The 23,811-nt window shown below is 40.1% G+C and overlaps 1 long non-coding RNA gene across 1 annotated transcript in view; it reads right to left on the bottom strand.

The window, feature by feature from the left end:
* Positions 1-1,674: 1,674 nt before the first annotated feature.
* LOC111541107 overlaps positions 1,675-23,811 on the bottom strand; it is a 394,660-nt gene continuing 372,523 nt past the window's right edge. Inside the window, exon 8 of the long non-coding RNA XR_004228935.1 lies at positions 1,675-1,820. This is a non-coding gene — a long non-coding RNA (uncharacterized LOC111541107). The remainder of the gene's footprint in view (positions 1,821-23,811) is intronic.

The following is a 23,811-nucleotide window of genomic DNA, read 5'->3' on the forward strand; positions in this document are numbered from 1 at the left end:
CAAACAACAAAGACAAAGTTCCATTCGTGACATCTTTACTATTTTCTTTACCTTCTTTTCCTTTGTTGAATCAATCCCTAGAACAATGGTTTTCAACTGGGGGCAAATTTCTCCCCCACAGAACATTTCTGGTTGCCACAGCTGGGGAGAGGAATTACGCTACTGGCATCTACTGGGTAGAGGCCAGGGGTGCTACCATATATTCTGCAATGCACTGGACAGCTTCCCACAATACTGAATGATGCAGCCCCAAATGCCAAGGAACAGAGGTTGAGAAGCCCTGCTGAGAGTCATTTCAGGTATCGAACTTCCTTTTTTGATATACAATATGGATTTTAGGAGTGGTAGAATGGGAGTTGTTTGTTTTGTTTTGAGCACGGCTCACTGCAGCCTCAACCTCCCTGGGCTCAAGCAATTCTCTCACCTCAGCCTCCTGAGTAGCTGAGACTACAGGTACATGCCACCATGTCTGGCTAATTTCTGTATTTTTTCTAGAGACAGGGTTTTACCATGGTGGTCAGCCTGCTCTCAAACTCCTGGGCTCAAGCCATCCTCCTAACTCAGTGCTGAGATTACAGGCGTGAGCCACCATGCCTGGCTGGAAGCATTTTTAAGTAACATTCTGTTATCATTAAAATACCTTCTCTCCACAAGGTAATAACACTTAACATAAATGGAAAGGAAGGCAGGGGGCAGAAATTTAAAATGAACTTAGAATCACAATGGAACCCTGGTAAATCCCAATATAGCACCAAACTTTGCACAAGCCTTCAACCAGTGATTTAATTATTACAATGCTTCCCCCTGCCAAAAAAAAAAAAAAAAAAATCCACCATAGTCCGATTCAATTTACCTAGGAGGATGCTTCAGAATATATCCACCCAAGACAGTGATGTGAAATTTGTATTTATAAATAAGAAACACAGCCTGGCCTCCTCTTATGAAGGCACGCACACAGGCACACCCACTCATACCAAAACCAGACGACTCTATGTTCAATTAAATTGGCTCTATGTGGCCGGGCGCGGTGGCTCATGCCTGTAATCCCAGCACTTTGGGAGGCTGAGGCGGGAGGATCAAGAGGTCAGGAGATGGAGACCACGGTGAAACACCATCTCTATTAAAAATACAAAAAAATTAGCCGGGCGAGGTGGCGGGCGCCTGTAGTCCCAGCTACTCTGGAGCCTGAGGCAGGAGAATGGCGCGAACCCGGGAGGCGGGGCTTGCGGTGAGCCAGAGATCGTGCCAAAGCATTCCAGCCTGGGCAAACAGAGTGAGACTCCGTCTCAAAAAATAATAACAATAAAATAAATAAATAAATAAAAAATACATTGGCTCTATGTAAAAAGTCTCTAGGTAACACTTAAATTGGCATGAAACAAAATAATTCATCTGAGGTAGGGAAAGGGGAAGAGTTAGAAATGTCTTCCTGAAAGAAGACAGACAATTCCCCCAGCCACACCTGGAAACTGAAGAGCAGCCTTTGATGTAGTCATCTGTCTTCAGCCCAAAAGCTCTAGGGAGTTGACCTAACATTTACATGGCTTGGTAAAAAATAATTTGCTCTGAGGTAATTTAGTGTAAGCTCAGGTCATGGCCCGAACTTGCCAAATAAACAGAACCGCCCGGGATTCTTTCCAGTGGCGCTAGCCTCCAGACTGATGAGCTTGCTCACCTGGCTGGCTCCCTTCTTCCCATTGATCCTCACTCATTTCCTCTGGGTTTTCCATGCGTGTGGCAGGCTTCGGGCAGGGCTACATGCTCGAGCTCTTTGGCTTTGCAGGATTCCTCTTGGCAGTCACACTTGGACTCCACGGCTCCTGGGAAGGAAGAGAGAGAAAAGGAGGTGCAGTCTTGAACGGGGATAGAGTTGTGACCTCCCAGCCCAAAAAGAGCATGTTTTGCCTTGCCGGGATGGGGAAACAGCTTTTGAAGTCTAGCCCAGGCCTCCCTGGTGCAGATCATCTACTAGCTATTGTTTCAGCACAGATTTCCACTCTACATAATAGAGACACAATGACAAAGGGATTCATTCACTGACTATTTATTGAAGGCTCACTATACTCAAGGTACTGAGAGCGGTGGAGAACATACTGGGGAAAGGCAGGCATGTGTCCTCAGAGTAGAAGAAAATATCCAAAAAGAAATTTTTATGTAAACAGACTTTGGGCTAAATGTTTCCTGATATGTGAACAGAATATAAAATGTGAATTTGGTAACTTAATTGTTGAAACTGTCCATACGTAATTTAGAAGAAAAACAGAGATCTAGTTTTGGTAAAATTCTAGCCACTCTCCAGATCCAACCCCAAAGCTGCTTTTGTAAACCACTGTTGGCAGAATTTCTCACCTTGGTGATAGAGATAACACCAGGTTATTAATCTGTGGTTTCAAAAAAGAGAAAAATGAGTGGCAGGAGTACTGGACCATTTTTTATTAAAACCAGGTCAATTAAGGGAACCTTTACTAGCCAATATACTTATACCCACTGGAATGTGTTAAAAAACCAAAATCCTGTCCAGTTTATTCCCAGAAGAAAAACATGCAGAGAACAGCAATATTCAGCAATGAGTATTGAAAGTATTTTCAAGTCTAGGCAGAATTCTAGAAATTACTAAATTAACCAATGATGATGTGTTGAACAGAACTCTCATCCTGAATATAATTATATTAAAACTTCTGACAATATCTTCCCTCAACGTGCTATCCTCGGGCTGTAGGAGGTTAGGGTAAGAAGGAAGGACATATGGATGGGACAAGGAGGAAGGGAAGAAAATACTCACAAAAAACCATATTCACAATTCAGCAGTTTTGTAGAATGACAGATCATTCATGTACTATTTTTTACTCATGAAACTAAATTCATTCATCACCCAATATTTATTAGGTTTATTGAATAAATTATAGAAATGTAAATCACAAAATGAATTATATAACAAAATGTTGGTTTTTATTACATGCCAACATTAATGTATTTTCTCCTCATGTAAATTTTCCTGGAATAAATACAAAGTTGATCATAATACTTTCAAATCATCTTCCAGTTTCCCTGAATTAGAAAACACTATAAACAATGTATTCAGGGGTGTGTGTGTGTGTGTGTGTGTGTGTGTGTGTGTATTTTTGGCATCATGCTCATATAATGTTTTGGCACCATGTTCTTTTATCTTACAAAATCATGTTTCATCTATCATTTACTAAACAAAGTTAACAATTGGAATTAAGTTGCTTAACTATAGTAACCAGTGTTAAGGAAGTTTTATTTACTTAAAAACATATTTTTCTGAACAAATATGGTGAGCACTACAGTTCTGTGGGTTGCCTTGGAGAATGTAAATAAATGCTACCAGTTGATACCTGTCAATTACAGTCCTTATGTAGTTTGTGGCACTTGTAATTTACAATAGGAAAATCATTCATTTTCCTAATGATCATGGACAAGTCCGCCGAATTTTTTATAATGTAATTGAAGAGACAGTAAGTCAAAACATCTTCATTCTTCTCTTAGCCATCTGCAAGGTTTATTATAGGCACAAAACATCATGTCAGGTCATTTTTATGCGTTTCCCAGGACTTATAAGTTACTTAGACATGAGTGTTTTACTGTCCTAACATAAAACTCTAAATGTGCAAATTTAAACAAACAGAGGAAGTCACCACATGGACGTACCATGCTCATGGATGATGGCCCACAAAAAAAGTTGGGAGAAGCAGTGATTTGGGCACATAGGTAGTGATCAAAGAGATATAGTCTAGTAGAATGGCAGAAAAATCCAATTTCCCAAAAAAAGTAATATGAAAATGACATAGAAGCAAAATGGTAGAAAACTTTCCATTTCATTGGGTGATAGTAAGCAGCTCAGTTTTTTTCCCACTGTCTTAGTATGGTTAAAGCCTGGATACGGATGGGGCACATTAGACTACCTATTGGCTACTATGCTCACTACCTAGATGATGGGATCTGTACTCCAAACCTCAGCATCACACAATATTCCCATGCAACAAATCTGCACATGTACCCCCATATTTAAAATAAAAGTTTTTGAGGCCAGGCACAGTGGTTCACGCTCCCAGCACTTTGGGAGGCCAAGGCAGGTGGATTATCTGAGGTCCGGAGTTGGAGGCTAGCCTAGCTGACATGGTGAAACCCCTATCTCTACTAAAAATATAAAAACTTAGCTGGGCGTGGTAGCGCATGCCTGTAATCCCAGCTACTTGGGAGACTGAGGCAGGAGAATTGCTTGAACCTGGGAGGCAAAGGTTGCAGTGAGCTGAGATTGCACCACTGCACTCCAGCCTGGACAACATAGCAAGACTCTGTCTCAAAAAAAAAAAGAAAAGAAAAGAAAAGTTGAAAAAATAAAGAACTAAAACCTGATGTGGAAAATGCCTATATCTAACCCAAATCTATCAAGCTAACCAGAAAAAGGAAGAAGACAAAGCAGCAGCAGCAGCAGCCGCCGCTGCCGCCACCACCACCACCACTGCTGTCATCCTCTAATTTTACACAATAATAAATGAAGACTGGTGGGGGGAACCCTCAGAGGTGGTAGCATTTCCTTCTCAGGTAAGCCAAGCTGGTTACAGGGATCAGTGTTCCTAGCTGTGAGTTAATGATAGTTACTCTGTCCTTTTCATACTCTAGGCATTTGAGCACCTTTTCTCTTGGGCCCTCCCTGCCCACTTGGCCTACCCAACCTTATTATTCATCCTTTAAAAGACTTAGCTCAAATTTCTGTTCATAACCACAGGAGGAATTACTCCCTCCCTCTTCTGTGGCCTTACAGAACTTTTCATTCTGCTAGTGTAGCACTTCTCAAACTGCAGGAGCTAACTGGGTACACAACAGTTTCTGCCACCAGAATCCAAATGCTTGGAGGACAGATTCAGCATCTTATCTACCTTTTATCCTCAGGGTCTAGCAGAGTGTTTGGTATATAGTAGGCATTCAATAAATATCTGTTGAATAAGTATGCGAGTGAATGAAGAAGCATTTAAATTACCCCAAATACTAAAAGAAAAAGACCAGAATGAAAATAATCTAGTTTGTATATCTCAGCCCTCCAATCATTATACTTAAAAGAACTCTAAAGACAAGATATTTTTAAATATAAAAAATGTATCTTCCCAAATAGAAAAAGATAAACTATCCCACGTAATTTTCACAAGGACAGTGGACATTATAAATTATAGTCATAAACCTCTAGTCCTTTGTAACTTATGTGGTATTTCCTTTAGTTCTACTCTTTCATCTTTCCCAAGATTTGTTTTTCCATCCTGAGTGCTTCAAGCTAAAGAAAAAGATGACACTGGATACCTATGTATATAGACACAAAATCTCTCACTTTCTCCAAACATTTCGGGTCACTATGCTCAGTTTAAACATTAAATTCCTGGAAAGGTACACAGAGAGCTGTTCCTAACCATTCCAAATGACTAAAATCTACTTTCTCATTATGCCTTGAGTTATATTTTACAACTACAGTCCTGAAAATTGTGGACTACTTATAATTAATGAGAAAATATGAGAGATTTGGAAGTACATACACACACATAAAAATATTTTCTAAATCAACTAAAGCCAAAGTCAAGGTTCTTAGGGAGCCACCAGTTACTAATGTATCAGGCTCTGAAGCATCACTGGAGAGTGGCTGTGGAGCCAGAGGACCTGGATTGGAACCCACACTAGCTTTGGGACCTTGGCAAGTTATGAATCTTCTTGTGCCTTAACCTTTTCATCTTTAAATTAAAAAAATAAAATGGTGCCTTCCTCATAAGAGTATTATGCAGAGTGAAAAAATTAATGCAGGTAAGCAAATAGAAGCATATGTGACATGCATTAAGAATTTAATAATGGTTAGAGTCAATATTATAGAATCACCTTCATATGTCCTTGTCTTTTAAGTTATTTCATTAGTAGGACATTCCAGAAGATGAGAAAATACTTCTCCTTAGCCATTCTCTGCCATAAGGTCACTGCCATTTGGGGCACATGTCGTAGATGGAAGTATAATAAACCTGATCCTGGAGTATTATGTTCCAATCAGACAAGAAATCATAGTAGGCATGAGAAATAATAATTCCATTAACTACACTTACATTGGTTTTGCTAACATCCATATGAACGCACACAGAAAAAACCTTTTAGAGCCATATATAACAGAGTAATCAAGGAACATGCTATGCTGCTTATTAGCAAGATGTTCAGGCCCAGGTGACTTGCCACTCTGAGCTGGCTTCCTTATCTGTACAATGGCCATAGTCATTGTCACAATCATTGTAATTAGTCCATTCTCACACTGCTAATAAAGACATACCCAAGACTGGGTAATTGATAAAGGAAGGAAATTTAATGGACTCACAGTTCCACATGGCTGAGGAGGCCTCATAATCATGGCAGAAGATGAAGGAAGAGCAAAGCATGTCTTACATGGCCACAAGCAAAGAGAGAATGAGAGCCAAGGGAAAGGGGAAACCCCTTATAAAACCATCAGATCTCATGAGACTTGTTCACTACCATGAGAGCAATATGGGGGAAACCGCCTCCTTGATTCAATTATTTCCCACTGAATCCTTCCCACAACACATGGGAATTATGGGAGCTACAATTCAAGATGAGATTTGGGTGGGGACATGGCCAAACCATATCAATCATCTTCACCATACCTAATGCTATTGGTAAACCTTAAACCTGATAGTGTGTACGAAAGCACCTAATAGACAGTTCATCCATGTTACCTTTACATTTTTATTCCTCCTGATTCCTATGTAACTCTATGGGCTTGCTGTGACTCTCTTCGGTTTTCCAAGAGACTCTCGTTACTTTCTCTCCCACCTAGATTAGATTGGGTCTAAGGAAAGAAAAAGTATATATACACTAAAAAAAGCAAAACAACTTCTTGTTTCTGAAAAAGCCAATCAAACATTTCTAATGGATAAGTTCCTTATTTGGTAAATCAAGAAAATCTATCATAATAAGTATGTGAAGAGGCCATGTAAGAGTAGATAGTCACCATAAAACTACACAAAGATGACAGATTATGGAATATGCAATGTTAGGATCAAGTTTGCTGTAAAGGGAACAAATAGTGACCTCTTTGCCTGAGTTTAGACTGAGCACACAAAGGGAAATAAAGGCACAATATGAATGCTGATTTTTCACTTTGGTAACAGATGGTGAGCAATGTCTATGAACACTGGATTTTACATCCTCCTAGATATTTCCACAGGATTAGATAAGACCAAAAAACATTATATTGAGCATAAAAGTAATCCAATAAAAATCCAATTTTATGTTCTCTCTCCTCTTCACAGCTGAACAACCTGTTAAAATTAAAGAATGGACACCTGCCTGAAAAATGTGTGTGTAGCCCTTTTTATTTGTTAAATTTAAAATAGCTTATTTGTATCCCAAATATTTTAAAGTATCATTGTGGGCCAGGCACGGTGACTCACGCCTGTAATCCCAGCATTTTGGGAGGCCAAGGCAGGCAGATCACGAGGTCAGGAGATGGAGACCATCCTGGCCAACATGGTGAAACCCCGACTCTACTAAAAATACAAAAATTAGCCAGGTGTGGTGGCGGGTGCCTATAGTCCCAGCTACTCCGGAGGCTGAGGCAGAAGAACGGTGTGAACCCGGGAGGCGGAGCTTGCAGTGAGCCGAGATCGCGCCACTGCACTTCAGCCTGGGTGACAGAGCCAGACTACATCTCAAAACAAAAGTATCCTTATGGTCAAAGTGTTTTGATAATAAGTAATAGGAAAAGAAGAATTCACCATCTAACTAGATGACAAGGAAAGGGAGAAATGCTTGAATTCCAAATAGCCTGTTTACGCACTGCAAATTCAAATCAGCCACCATAATTAGTTCAAGAAACAGAACTACATTTCTGACCCTGAAAGATATCACATGGCATCACAGATGAAAACAAAAGTCAATATGTTTATATACATTTTACCCTGTAAGAGTCTAGGGTTCAGAGGCATGATGTGATTTGACAAATTTCACATTGCTAATGAACAAAGCACTGGGGTTTGAACCCAGAGTTTTCTAAATCTAGTGTCTCCCCTCCCCATCACAGAATGCCTCCTCTCAGAGTACACATCTGACAAAGGACTGGGTGTGGAGGCCATTATTGAAAAGACAGATTGGAGTCAACTAGTAGAGATGAGATCACTGGGTCTCTGCTTTTTAGCCTGCAGGCGTATGGAACCATTAAAACTGTTTATGAGGAAAATAACATGTCAAAGGGGAACAGAAATATCATCTGTGTAGACAGATAAAATTTAGGAAAAGAACTGAAAGCTTTTTCCCTCTTACAGGGATTTCTGGTCAGATAGTGATCTGTTTGATTGATAGATTCAGATACATTGTTCAGTGTAAGAGTTGTCAAGTCGCTCTTTCCAACTTTCCAAAATTTCCAGGATACATCATATTTATAATAACAATCCCCTGTATGCAGACATCATCTCCCACAAAAAAACCCCACTCTCCTATATTGTGACAATCCAAGATCAGTTTTAATGAAACCCACTAAATGCACTAAAAAAGTAAAATACAATCATACTGATACTTACAATTTTACTCTTAGAAAAAAATGCATGGTACTCCTCATCTTCTTCAATACAATCCACAAAAACATATTCATGGATAACTAAATTCCACAATATCCTCCAAGGAAATGAACTATTTCAGGTGGCAGGCAGTACTGAGGGCTAAGATACGATGAGTAAAAAACACTTCCTGGTTCCTCAATCCAAGAATTCACTTAAAAGGTATACTTGTTTATACATAGGTGGAAAGTTGAAGCAGTTTAAAAAAAAAAAAAAGCGAGACCTAGTTACGATACAGTAATAATATGTGCTGTCCTTTGACAAGTATAAAATATAATATTCTAGCTTATGCCGATTTGGCATGTAAAAGGATAACCTAGAACACCACCATCAAAAAATACAAACGCCTAGCTAGCAATCCAGGCCAGAAAAAAATCTAAAAGAAAAAGCTGTCACATGATGTTAGGTATAAACCAGTACAAAAATGATTCAATCCAGAAATGGTGTTTATGTTGGAAAGGTATACAAGGTTATAAACAAGTTTTATTCAGTTGGTTCCATACCAATGCAAAGCTTCATGCCTTAAATGGCTTCATGTATTGCTCATCAGGAGCCAATTACAGGTCTACAAATATGTTTATTTTAAAACAAGAACAAGGACAGTCTGGCTCATTGTTTGTTCATCTTTCTAGAAAACAAGTTTCCATGTAAATCCTTCTAAGGGAACACATCTACCTTCCAAGTATAGGTTTGTTGGCTTTCATAAGCCCCTAGATATTTTTTCCTACATTTCTTCTGAAAAGAATACACAAACTACCAACAGAAGCCTATGTTGAAGACAAGCAACTAAACACTTGCTGAGTTTGAGAGATGGGCATTAGAAGGACAAATACAATTCTGTCTTCAGAGAATACCTACATACATTCTGATCTGAAGATCCATTTTTAAAGCTTCCAAAAGAAGTGAATCCAAAAGCAACATCTATTCTTGAACTCAGTTTAGAAGATTTTTTGTTTTGTTTTGTTATACAGAGTCTCCTTTCCAAAGATCGGATAAAAGACACAATAAAAAGACACGTCTTGACTAGGCGTGGTGGCTCACACCTGTAATCCCAGCACTTTGGGAGGCTGAGGCAGGTGGATCACCTGAGGTCAGGAGTTTGAGACCAGTCTGGCCAACATGGTGAAACCTAGTTTCTACTAAAAGTATAAAAATTAGTCAGGCATGGTAGTGGGTGCCTGTAATCCTAGCTACTCGGGAGGCTGAGGCAGGAGAATTGCTTGAACGTAGGAGGCAAAGGCTGCAGTGAGCTGAGATCATACCACTGTACTCCAGCCTGGACAACAGGGCAAGACTCTCTCTCAAAAAAAAAAAAAAAAAAAAAAAAAAAGACATGTTTACTTCAGTTTCTTCAGTTGCTTTCATGAGGAAACTGGCCCTTACCACTCTCCTTCACAGGATGGGGGAGAACAGTGAGAGTCTAGAAAAACTACGTGCTTTGGGTATTGAGCATGTCAATGAAAATGAGCAGTCTTGAATAACATAAGATATTCTTTAGGTTACATAAGACACAGATGTTATAATCCCTAATCAGACAACTGAACTATGGACAGTTCAGTCCAAAATCTTATTTTATATATAAGAATCTGAAGTACACAGACATCAAGTCACTTTACCACATTTACTCAGTTGCAAAGCCAAAAAGAGATCTCAAATCTTGACTCCCGATGAAATTTTTCATTATGTCACTGGAATAAATTTTTAAACTATGCCTACAATTTTTACCCTGACCACGAATTCACTTCTTTCTCATGGCTGGAGGTTAATAAATTGCTTTCAGAATTGATCAAGGGTTCTGATATTGCAGAGTATGTGCTCACGGCTGGGCCAGGAGCAAGGCCTAGGAGAGATCAGGACGCTGGTTGTCGTGATAGAGTGTGGCCCCTGCAGGGAGAGGTGCCATGTGTAATGTACCATGGGCACACACACTAAGGAAAGGTGACTCTTCCATACTGGTTTCAACAAAAAACAGCTAAGAGATCAATGAGAAAAAATGTAAAAGAAAACTCTTACTCTTTAATAAAGAGAATGCCAAAAAAAAAAAAAAAAAAAAAAGGAGCAGTCGGGTGTGGTGGCTCACACCTGTAATCCCAGCACTTTGGGAGGTAGAGGCAGGTGGATCACGAGGTCAGGAATTCATGGTGATCAACCATGGTTGGCCAACATGGTGAAACCCCATATCTACTAAAAATACAAAAATTAGCTGGGTGTGGTGGTGTGCGCCTGTAATCCCAGCTACTCGGGAGGCTGAGGCAGGAGACTTGCTTGAATGTGGGAGGTGGAGGTTGCAGTGAGCCGAGATTGTGCCACTGCACTCCAGCCTGGGCGACACAGCAAGATTCCATCTCAAAAAAAAAAAAAAAAAGAGCAACACCATTAGGAAAGAATTACCTCTGCTACATTAGAACAAGGCAAGGATGACGGAAGATACAGAAAGCTTTCCTTTAAGTTCCAGGCAGAACTAGATAGAACAGAAACTTGGAGTAGAGCTATTGCCAAAGCCCTGAGCTCAGGTTAAAGGAAACTGTCACTGTTCCATTTCTCCTTGGAGTTTCAAATTTGGTTTCCTAGGATGCCATTGTAAAAGAGTCCAGTAATGGGGAGAAAACAAATTCCCAGCTCCCACAACCTACAACAATTGAAACTAGTTATTTAGGATTCCCAGAAAGGATATTAAAAAAAAAAAAAAAAAACCTCACTTGCTTATCCTTGCAGGTTAGGTTAATAACCTCAATTGACTACCATGAATAAAAATAGTTAAGCAAGAAGGACACAAATAGGGATCTTGTATTTATTGTTTGTTGTTTACCAATTGCAATTTGGGGGCCTTGAGGCAATTGCAGTTGATGGAAGTTAAACAAGGAAGATTGTTGGTTTACAGCCTACTCTTGGCAATTTGGAAATAAATGATATAACCAATATTTACTCAGGCTACTAGTTGTATATGCTTTCTTCTCCTCTCTATCGGATGACACAAAGTAGTGAGCACCACATAGAGTGTGCCCCAAAATTTACAAATTGCACATGTATCGTATCTCATCTAAGACAACACCACAAGACAAAAGTATTCTTTCATCATTTGACAAATGATAAAGGGAGAATTCAGGGAGTTACAAAAATTTCCCAGTGCTCACTAGCTAATTGGAAGAGGCTGGATTGTAACATAGAGTTTCTGACACCAAGTGTCCTGAGCCACGTGCACTCACTTAAGTTAATATCTTATCTCTCATTCTCCTTTCCTTTGCTCATATATAAAGAGCTGCTCAGAGGTTTTTGAATATTGGTTTTTAGGAGAATTTGTAGATTTCAGCTCTCCATTTTCTTCCTATGCCCAAATTATTATCGATAACATAGAGTTGGCATTACACGATCTTTTGGGTCTCTGGAGAGAAAAACCAATAAATAAATAAATAAGCAATTTATTTCCGACAAATCGGTTGGAAATAAAACAAATATAGGCTTAGCATACATTTGGCAGGGTTGGGGAGGGGGTGGTGGGCAAGGAAAGTCTAATAGTCTTACCTATCTTGGTACTGGAGCTAAGAGCATCAAATCTCCAGTGGAAAAGTCAAACCTACTTTCCAATCAAATAATGAAGGCTTCCATGTTAATCCCTACACAAGAGATACAAAGAGAATGTATAGAGGGATCATTTTATGGATGTTATGGAAAGACAACACCTGTTCTTTGGACGCTAGTGCCTTTGGTTACACCCAGGTTTTAAGGGGATGAATATACATCCTTTTGGGAGATTAAAAAAAAATCAGAAAATTATAATATTCTTTTGCCTCCCAAGAAAAACAATCTTCAGATAATTGGGATTTGATGAGAGTGGGGAAGCTCTGCAAATCCTATGCCATTATGAGCATGCAATAATTAGCATTCAGACTGTTAAAGTAATGAAGTGATCCCTTTGCCGCATGATTCAGAGGCCTTGGTTCCCTACTTTCAGATTAAAATGAAGACTGAAAGACTAAACTTCAACTATGTCTGAATGTCTGTGGGCTGTTTTCCCCACAACTAACAACCTTATTTAAACTCCCAACTTTTAAACTGCTAAAACCATGGAAACATTAATAATGGCCCTCCTTCATTAAACCTCAACTTCCCCTCCTACTTGTACTTTTGACCAATTTACTGACTTCAAAGCAAGCAACAGCATCCTGTTCAGTTACTCAGTAGGACCTCTGTATCTTCACCCAACACCTTAAACCAAAAGAACACCAAAACCCACAAAAAAGTCATGATCTCTACACTCCTCCTAGTCTATTGAAGGCAATTATGTAACCTCAAAGTTTTTGCTTTTATTTTTTATTTTTTCAGTTGCCATGGGAAAGACTGGGCAGCTCCATCTGCACAGGGTAATTACTGGCCTCCCAAAACACACTCACTCTCCACACACACACACACACAAAACCTGCAATGATATAAAGAAAAAGTAAACATAATTTTAAACATTTTCAAAGATGCCAAAAAGGCGTTAAACAATGTATTGCTTTGCTACTGGTAGAAATAAACAAAACAGCCATTTACTGTCAGGAAAACAGCATTTTCAGAGTTGAAGTAGTAATAATAGCAATTAATATTTCCTTAAAATTTAGTATTTGTCAGGTACTGTGGACTAAGTATTTTACACAGATCATCTTATATAATCTCCATAAATGTAAATCTACAATTCCCATTTTTACAGAAAATAAATGAGGTTAAGAGAGGCTGAGTCACTTGCACAGGGCTGATTAGTAGTGGAGCCAGGATTCAAACCCAGAGCCCACAGTCTTGGTGCCCTCACTGTGCCCCATGGTGCCTGCCTGCCCACAGCCTATGTTATCATCACAGCTCGCTTCTGGTCTGGTCTAATGACCTGTTGAAGGAACTCAAATGATCACTCATCTCATCTACTGAAACTAAGAATAATTCAAAATATTTTGGGGTGTCAAAATGCCTATGACCAGCCTGAGCTGAGAATATGCCTCTACAAAAAAAATAGATTTAAAAAATTAGCCAGGCACAGTACTGCATGCCTGTAGTCCCAGCTACTCAAGAAACTGAGGTGGGAGGATCACTTGAGCAGCTGGGAGATCAAGGCTGCAGTGAGCCATGATTGCACTGCTGTACTCCAGCATTCCAACGTGGGCGACAGAAAGAGACCCTGTCTCAAAAAAAAAAAAAAAAGAAAAAAAATGCATTTGACCACAGGCTGCACCAGTAACAATGATCTTATTTCATTATCTACAGTACAATATAAGTATGCATATATAACATTCAAATACTATGGCCTTTTCCATTTTCTTAATCAGTTTCAATTTCTCAGTGTTAACTCCTTAATTTAACACTTTTCAATAAAAATGCTATTTGCTAATGTGTATTGTAACATTAATTTTGAGTTTTAGGAGATTTGTGAGTGTGGGATAAGGAGAAGAGCTATTCAACTCTCATCTATTTTATTGTATTATTCCCAAGGGAAGAAATATTTTTACTTTGGCTTCTTCATGAATTTAGGTAATTACTGAGATTCTTGCCATCTTTATATGCTGGATTTGATTCCCTGTGATGGAAAGTATATACAATTCCCAAAGCAATCTATGTTAACAGTATAGAGTTTGAATATTAAAAGAGATTAGGTGGTATCAGAAGCACAGCCTTGGACCAGGCCACCAACATGAATGGGTAGATCATTTAACAAGCCAACACATGCTAATAGAATCTTCTAAGGGGCTGGACACCTATCACAAGGTCCCCCTACCCACCTTGACTCTGTTTATCAAGGGAGGAATCCCGACACCATGGAGCCCCCAGGCCTCCCTTCCTCTATCAGCACAGCATGCCGGCAGTCACCAGCTGCCTGCGAGTTTGGTAAGACTCTGGCTCCAATCCCTTGGCCTCATCTGACCCGTCTTTCTGCCGTATCACTCATCTCCTGGAAAGGAAAATGTTTCCAAGTTTCTTCCACATCAGCAGTAGGAAAGGAATTTGCAGTCTTTGAGTATTAAGTGACCTGGGTAGAAAAAAGTCTTAGAAGGGAGGTGAGACTGAGGGGTGGGGAAGTACAATGAGATACTTTCACTTTGCCAAATTCCCATCCCTTTTTGTCCGTAGGCAATGCCAGAAGAGAAAGCCAAAAGGAGATAGGAGGGTAAGTGGAAACAGCTCCTCCTCTTCCCTTGCACTTCCTGGCTGGTTATCTGCAAACATCTCTCTACCACCCTTCCCCACGCAGGGAGCCTAGGGAGATACACACACTTGCCTAACTGCTGGAGCCTCACCATCCACATTAGCTACCTCTCTAAGTCCTTGAGAAGCAGGGCAGGCACGGTGGCCAGGGTGGGGACAGGGTGGATCCACAGAAGCCCACCTTATGACCTTTCCATTAACAACCAGAGCTCTTGGTGCTGCCTCCCAGAGATAAGTAGGGGAGGTGTCTAGACAAAGAAGAAAATAAAAATGTTTTCTTCCTTCCTTTCCCTCAGTCATACTTTAAACCTTCCTCTGGGCACTGAAGTAAAAAGAAGCAAGGAGGTGCACCTGGCCAGAGAGCAATCTCCAGGAGGCTGGATAAGCCATCCTGTGTGTGGGAATAAAGGCAGACCAGAACAGAAAGCAGTGAGGTTGTGATTCCAAAATCCCAGCTCCCAGACCTGTGGCCAGAGCAGGGTCAAATGTGAACTTGCCAGTGGCTCTCTTAATACATGAGGCAAAAAGTTAACGTCTGATGGACTGGAGCCCATGCCAAACTCCAGCTCAGTTGCCGCCCCACAGGGGACTAGTTCAAAGAAATGAGATCTAGTGGTAGTGAACAAGCCAAGTAAGTTGCAGGGAGGCCCCAGCTCACAGGTCTGACTTTGGAGCCCCTCCTCTGGGCTTCCCTAATACTCTATGCACAGCTCCTCCCCGGGTACTCATAGCCACCATTCATCCTTTATTGATCTGTCCTGTCTATGAAGCAAAGTGGAGGGCTGCCCTTTTCTGGACTTTACGTGCTTGGTACTGAATACACTAGGTCTGCACTGTCTAATACAGTGGTCACTAGACACATGTGGCTCTTGAGCCCTTGAAATGAGATCAGTCCAAACTGAGATGTACCTCAAGTTTAAAAAGCACAGTGGATTTCACAGACTTACTATGAAAAATACAGTTAAATACCTCATTAATTTTTATATTAATTAAATATTGAAATAACATTTTGGATATATTAGGTTAAAGTGTTATTAAAATTAATTTCACCTAATTCTCTTCATTTTTTTTTAGCATGGCTACACATGTGTCTTATGTTATATGTCTATTACACAGTATTGTTCTGGGTATTCCACGAGGGAAGGACGGAGGGAGGGAGGGAGGGGGGCGGGCAGGCGGGCAGGCAGGCAGGCAAGAGAGAGAAAGAAAAGAGTGGGGAGAGGGATGGAGGAAGGAACAACAAGAGAAAGAGAAAGAGAAAGTTGACTGGAGATCAGTATGAATGCTTTTAAATCAACATATAATAGAAATGGTTTTAAAGAAGTGAGGTTATTTTCAGAAATAATTTTTATATCTAGAACTACATTTCATTCTGAATCATTTACTGTGAGAAAATGCTTACTAATCACCCAGGACTCCTAAAGGATGAGAGAGCAACAGACTGTCAGCCAGGCCACATCACAGAGGCCAAATTCAATCTTCAGTCCTGTGGTAAAGACTTGGGAGAGCAAAAGGGAATTGTCACTTGGGAGATAAAACAATGAATCTGGAAACCCCGCAGTTTTCCAAACTTCTCTTTATCCTAAATGTAACAGTTCCCTCAGTTCAGCTGATTAAATATGTTCTTTAAAACTGTTTTTAAAAATACACAACCTTCCACCAAACATTTAAAGAAGTAAGCCAGGTGCAGTGGCTCATGCCTGTAATCCCAGCACTTTGGGAGACTGAGGCAGGTGGATCACCTGAGGTCAGGAGTTTGAGACCAGCCTGGCCAACATGATGAAACCCTGTTTCTACTAAAAAATACAAAAAATAGCTGGACGTGGTGGCGCATGCCTGTAATCCCAGCTACTTAGGAGGCTGAGGCAGAAGAATCACTTCAACCTGGGAGGCAGAGGTTGCAGTGAGCTGAGATTGCGCCATTACACTCCAGCCTGGACAAAAAGAGTGAAACTCTGTCTCAAAAAATAAAAATAAAAACAAAGAACACCAATCTTTCTCAAACTCTTTCAAAAAACTGAAGAAGATAAAACACTTTTCTGTCTTTTTTTTTTTTTTTTTGAGACAGGGTCTTACTCTGTTGCCCAGGCTGGAGTACAGTGGCGCAATCTCTGCTCACTGTAGCTTCCGCCTCCTGGGTTCAAGTGATTCTCCTGCCTCAGTAGCTGGGACTACCGGTGCATACCACCATGCCTGGCTAATTTTTGTATTTTTAGTAGAGATGGGGTTTCACCATGTTGGTCAGGCTGGTCTTGAATTCCTGATCTCAGGTGATCAACCCACCTTGGCCTCCCAAAGTCCTGGGATTACAGGCGTGAGCCACCACACCCAGCTGGTAAGACACTTTTTAATTCATTCTATGAGGCCCGTATTACCCTGATACCAAAGCCAGAAAAAGAAAGAAAACTACAGACCAATATACTTTATAAACACTGATGTAAAAATTCTCAACAAAATACTAGCCATCTGAATTCAGCAAAATATTAAAAGAATTATACACCACAAACAAATGAGATTTAGTCCTGAAATGCAAGGATGGTTTAACATAGAAAAATTGATATAATATATAATGTTAACAGAATGAAAGACTAAAACCACATGATCATCTCAATGTGGTTGATTCAGAGAAAGCACTGGCAAAATTCAATACCCTTTCATGTTGAAGATACTCAACATACTAGAAAGAAATCTACCTCAATATAATAAAATCCATATATGAAAAAAGCCATAGCCAACAACATAATGGTGAAAGACTAAAAGGATTTACTCTAAGATCAGAAATAAGGTAAGGATGCCTGCTTTCACCACTTCTATTCAACATGGTACAAGAAGCTCTAGCCAGAGCAACTAGGCAAGAAAATGAAATAAAGGCCATCAAAATTGGAAAGGAAAAGTAAAACTATTTCTGTTTGCAAATGATATTATCTTATATGCAAAGACTCCAAAAGATGCCCCCATCCTGCACTCAAAAAATTGTTAGAGCTAATAAATTCAATAAAGTAGCAGGATACAAAGCCAACATAAAAAAATAAGTTGCATTTTTGTATACTAACAGTGAACAATCTGAAAAGAAAATTACAAAAATGGTTCCATTTACAATGGCATCAAGAACAATGAAATACTTAGGAATTAAGGAGTTAAGAGACTTATACAATAAAAACTATAAAACCTTTCTGAAAGAAATTTAAAAAGACATAAATACATAAAAATATACACCATGTTCACGAATTAGAAAACTTCATACTGATAAGATGTAAATACCACCCAAAGCAATCTGTAGATTCAATGCAATCTCTATCAAAATCCCAATGACGATTTTTGCAGAAATAGAAAAATTCATCATAAAATCCATAGGGACTCTCAAAGGATCCTAAATAGCCAAAAACAATCTTGAAATGAACAAGGCTGAAGGATTCACACTTCCTGACTTCAAAACTTACGACAAAGCTACAGTAATCAAAACATGGTGATACTAGCATAAAGACAGAGAGATGCACCAGCAGAATAGAAAACCCAGAAATAAACCCCCACATATAGTCAAATGACTTTTGACAAGGATGCCGAGACCACTCAATGGGAATGGGCAATGTTTTCAATACATGGTGCCAGGAAAACAAAATGTCCACATGCGAAAGAATAAAGTTGTACTTTGCATAACACCATATACAAACATTAACTCAAAATGGAACAAAGACCTAAGCATAAGACCTAAATCTATAAATCTTTTAGAAGAAAATGGGACAAAAGCTTCATGTCATTGGATATGGCAGTTATTTCTTGGATATGATACCAAAGGCATAAGCAACAAAAGGAAAATAATACATAAATTAGACTTCATTTAATATTTTTAAACGTTGTGCATCAAAAGACAATACAGTAGGCCGGGCGTGGTGGCTCAAGCCTGTAATTGTAGCACTTTGGGAGGCCGAGACGGGCAGATCACGAGGTCAGGTGATCGAGACCATCCTGGCTAATACGGTGAAACCCCGTCTCTACTAAAAAAAACAAAAAACTAGCCGGGCGTGGCGGTGGGCGCCTGTAGTCCTAGCTACTCGGGAGGCTGAGGCAGGTGAATGGTGTAAATCCGGGAGGCGGAGCTTGCAGTGAGCTGAGATCCGGCCACTGCACTCCAGCCTGGGCGACAGAGCGAGACTCCGTCTCAAAAAACTAAAAAAACAAAAGACAATACAGTAAAACGGCCACCCACAGAATGGGAGAAAATATTTGCAAATCATATTTCTGATGAGGGATTCATATTCAGAATATACAAATAACACCTAAAAATTCAACAACACAACAAACAACCTGACTAAGAAACAGGCAAGGGAATTGAATAGATATTTCTCCAAAGAAGATAAACAAATGGCCTATTATAAGCACATGAAGATATGCTCAACATCACTAATCACTAAGGAAATGCAATCAGAACTTTGAGATACCATCTCACGCCCATTTGAATGACTACTATCAAAAAATCAGGAAATAAATGTTGGTGAAAATGTGGAAGAACTGGAGCCCTTGTGCACTGTTGGTTGGAATGTAAAATGGTACAGCCATTGTAGAAAACGGTATGCTAGTTCCTCAAAAAATTAGAAATACAATTACCATATAATCCAGTAGTTCCACTCCTGAGTATGTACCCAAAAGAAATGAAGCAGGGTCTTGAAGGGATATGAGTACACCCATGTTCATAGCAGCATTATTCACAAATACTAAATGTGGAAGCCACACAAGTGTCTGTCGATGGATAAATGGATAAGCAAAAATGTGGTATATATTAATACATACAATTGAATATTATTCAGCCTTAAAAAGGAATGCAATTCTGATACATGCTACAACAGGGACGATCCTTGAAGGCTAATTATGCTAAGTGAAATAAGCCAGTCACAAAAGAACAAATACTATATGATTCTACTTATATGAGATACCGAAAGTAGTCAAATTCATAGAGACAGAAAGTAGAATGGTGGTTTCCGCGGGCTGTGGTGGGAGGAGGGCAGGGGGAGTCAGAGTTTAATGGGTATAGAGTTTCAGTCTGGAAAGATCAAAAGTTGAAGAGATGGAGTATGGTGATGGTTGCACAAAATGTGAAAGTACGTAATGTCAGCCAGGCGTGGTGGCTCACGCCTGTAATCCCAGCACTTTGAGAGGCCAAGGCGGGCACATCATGAGGTCAGGAGATCAAGACCATCCTGGCTAACACGGTGAAACTCCGTCTCTACTAAAAATACAAAAAAGTACCCAGGCATAGTGGTGGATGCCTGTAGTCCCAGCTACTCAGGAGGCTGAGGCAGCAGAATGGGTGAACCCAGGAGGCGCAGCTGGCAGCAAGCCTGGGTGACAGAGCGAGACTCCAGTCTCAAAAAATAATAAATAAATAAATAAGAAAGTACATAATGTCACAGAACCATACATGTACAAACAGTTAAGATGGTAAGTTCTGTGGCAGGTATATTTTACCACAATTTTCAAAAAAGAAGAGAAAGACAAGGAGGAGGGGGAGAGGGAGGAGGAAATGGAAGATGGGGAGAAAAGGAGCAGAAGGAGAGGAGAGGAGGAAAAAGGAGGAGAAAATCTGAGAAGAGTGAGAGGAAGGGGAAGGAGGTGAGGAGCCAGGGGATTAGAATGGCCTTGGGGTCATCAGAATGGGAATTCACACATGTACTTCTATGATTGCCTGGAAATGTTGACAGAGCAGGGCCACTGCTCACTAAATGTCTCTATTACAACATTTTATCTTCCAATACTTGTACAACCTTTTCATTTTGCCACTTGAATTTGCAGGGAGATTCAAAAAATAGACCAAGGGTGAGTACACAAATGAAAAAAAGACAAAGAGAATGTATGTGTGCATGCTCTATTTTTTGTAAAAATTATAATTTCTTTCCATCCACCATCCATATACTTAGCCCCAACCTGTCCTTACCTTGGCTAAAGTCAGGAACAACATCAAAATTAGTAATACTAAGAGCAAGCATATGCTTTCAGATGCTATAAATGTTATTTCTAAATTGATCTGACAGGATAATAGTAACAATAGATATTATGTGGCAGGTATCTTGCAACCTACTTTAAAAATTACAATATTTTTTACAGTAGTTTTGTATTAATGCCATTTCACAGATGAGACAACAGAGGCTAATAATTTTATCCAAGGACATAAATAGATGAGATTTGAACCCCAGGTCTGGTAGACTGCTGGTAGTAAGGGCATATTTTGTAAATCAAGGCCATCTAAACAGCAGTAATATTGACAAATGAGAAGAAACAGAAGCATCAGTGGAGGTAAGAACAACAGAAACTCACTAGCTAACCTGACTGCCAAGACATGATAACTGCACTGCACATAATGTCTGAAACCTAATATGGGTTTGTTGTTTTTTGTTTGTTTGTTTGTTTGTTTGTTTGTTTGTTTGTTTGAGACAGAGTCCCACTCTGTAGCCCAGGCTGGAGTGCAGTGGCACCATCTCAGCTCACTGCAACCTCCGCCTCCTAGGTTCAAGCAATTCTCCTGCCTTAGCCTTCCAAGTAACTGGATTACAGGCACACACCACCATCTCCAGCTAATTTTTGTATTTGCAGTAGAGATGGGGTTTCACCATGTTGGCCAGGCTGGTCTTGAACTCCTGACCTCGTGATCCACCCGCCTCGGCCTCCCAAAGTGCTGGGATTACAGGCGTGAGCAACCGTGCCCAGCCAACCTAATGTTTTAGGAGGGCTGAATGCCATGTTCCATGTCCCTTTGAAAGTCTTTTTTTTTTTTTTTAATCTCTAAATCTCAGCCTTATAAACAACAGTCAAAAGAAAACAACTCAACCTAAGAAAGAGAAATTCTGGTTGGGCAAGAACGTTAATAATCCGCCTTCCTACAGGAAGGAACTCACTTTCTCTAAGTTATGTATTAAAGAAGTTACACAGGAAGAAGAAAAAATCAGAGGGTAAACAGAAAATTACTCCAGCAAATGTACTGACCTTTAATGAAGGGTAATTTCCTCAAAAGTATTTATGCTTTCTAAAGTACTACACTTTATGTAAAAGTAAAGCCGCAGTATAGAAAGCATCATGAGGGAAATTGATTCTTAACAAAGAGCTGTCAGGGATGGTTTACCTGGACCCACATTGTAATCCTAGAGTGTAAGAGCAACTTGGTGAAATGGGACAGAAAACTCCCTCTGGAGCCGCAGACTCTGGAATCTGTTATATCCATTTCCAATCTCACCGAGAAATCCAGAAAAAAAGTCCCTTTCAGACACATTACAGGATTAAAACTTTGCCTTCTTACGACAAGGTTAGAACTACAGGCACACTTGCCATTTGCTAAGCTCTTCCATTTACAAGGTTTTGTTTTCTTTTTAAACAAACTTCTACATTTGACAACAAAGCGTTCTTACACACAACACTGCCCACCCGCTCATCTTTCTGTATCCATTTTTAAGTGCCTGGAAAACACAAGAAGGGGAAACAAAGGGCAAATGCCAGTCTGTGACCTCTGTCTGGACTTAGCCAAGCGTGATGTGTGAATCAGGTGTGTGGAATGGAAGTTTCCATAGCAACGAGACTGCCAGGCAGGCAGGGACTTCACACAGGCTTTCTACCAAGGTAATAGAAACAATGAGGCCACCTGAGGGACCTCAGCAAAGAGGGAGGCGGCAAAGTTCAGAGATCTCCAGCGACGGCAAGGACCTGGGTCTGCACTGACTTATTCCACACCCCCATCCCCCTGCCTTTGATTCTGTCCTGCCAGCTCCTTGAGATAATCTCTCATCTCTCTTTTTGGAAGGGAAGGGAGGGATAAATTAGATAAGTCTCTAAAGAGAATTCCTTATGAGAAAAATGTAGAGGGGTCTACAAGAGAAGAGTTTTCTTTAAGTAGAAAAAAAGCAGCTCTGCGAGTCCAAACGTTCAGCCACATTGACAAGTATCTGCCTGACAGAAACACTTAACATTTTCTCTAAGCTTCTTTGATTTACCTTGCAATGTGCTCTTTGAGAACCCAGACCATAATGAAAAGATCCTGAGCTATATTTTGTGTTTTATGGATGTTTAAAATTATATTTGCTATAGATAGACACTTTAAAATTATTCTAAACTTGTAGAAACATACATATTTTTTAAAGACTTGGCCTTTTTAGTCCCATGACTTGGAGATAAAGTACACAATTTTAATGAAATCAAGCTTTATCTTGGTTAGCTAACTGAAAGAAGGTAATCTGAACGCTAGAGCTATGCTGATATTATGGCTTTTCAAGCCATTTGCCTAACTTGAGACACGCAGATGTTAAAAAGACCCAGAACAAGGCTTGTGCATTTAGAACCAAATCATGGAAGACAGCAAACTCTGCTTCTCCCTTCTCCACCATTTTTAGCTTTGCTCTGGAAGAGGTCTTTGGATTCTTCCAGAACACTACTGCAGAGACTGAAGAAGAGAAGCACCTTACGCTATCGCACCTGTGCCATCAGCTAATGTCTCTGCTGTAACAGACTGCAACAACTGTTGCAACAGTGAGCCTATCCTTCCCACTGCACCGGAGGAATTCTTCTAGGCTGCAGATTTGATCAAGTCACTCTCAGGTTCCCAGCCTTTCAAATGGTTCCTCACTGTGCTCTGGGCAGTGAAGATCTCTTAACCATGGCTTCCACAACCACACATGATCTGGCCTCGGCAGATTTAAGCTAAGGTGTCCTTAGCTTCATCTTCCAAACTTCCCCAACTTGCACTTCACATTCCAGGCAAATTCAACTACTTTTAATTCCCCAAATATACCATTCCTCTCTCTGGCCTCTCACCTTTTATGTTACTGATTTCTGTAAAGAACATTTAAATCTTTCCCAGTATCTCAGCTCTGATAATCACTTCCTCTAGGAAGCCTTAGCCCCTGGCACAATTTCACCCTGAAAGTCCTTCCTAGGGGCAGCCAAAGCACCCCAGGCATCACCCTACAGCCCTTACCACGTGAGACTGTAACTGCTGTCTTTGCCTTTCTGATCCCCATCCAACTGGAACGGGGAGCAAGAAAAGGGC

This window comes from Piliocolobus tephrosceles, chromosome 5 (assembly GCF_002776525.5).
Source record: "Piliocolobus tephrosceles isolate RC106 chromosome 5, ASM277652v3, whole genome shotgun sequence".
NCBI classification, from domain to species: Eukaryota; Metazoa; Chordata; class Mammalia; order Primates; family Cercopithecidae; genus Piliocolobus; species Piliocolobus tephrosceles.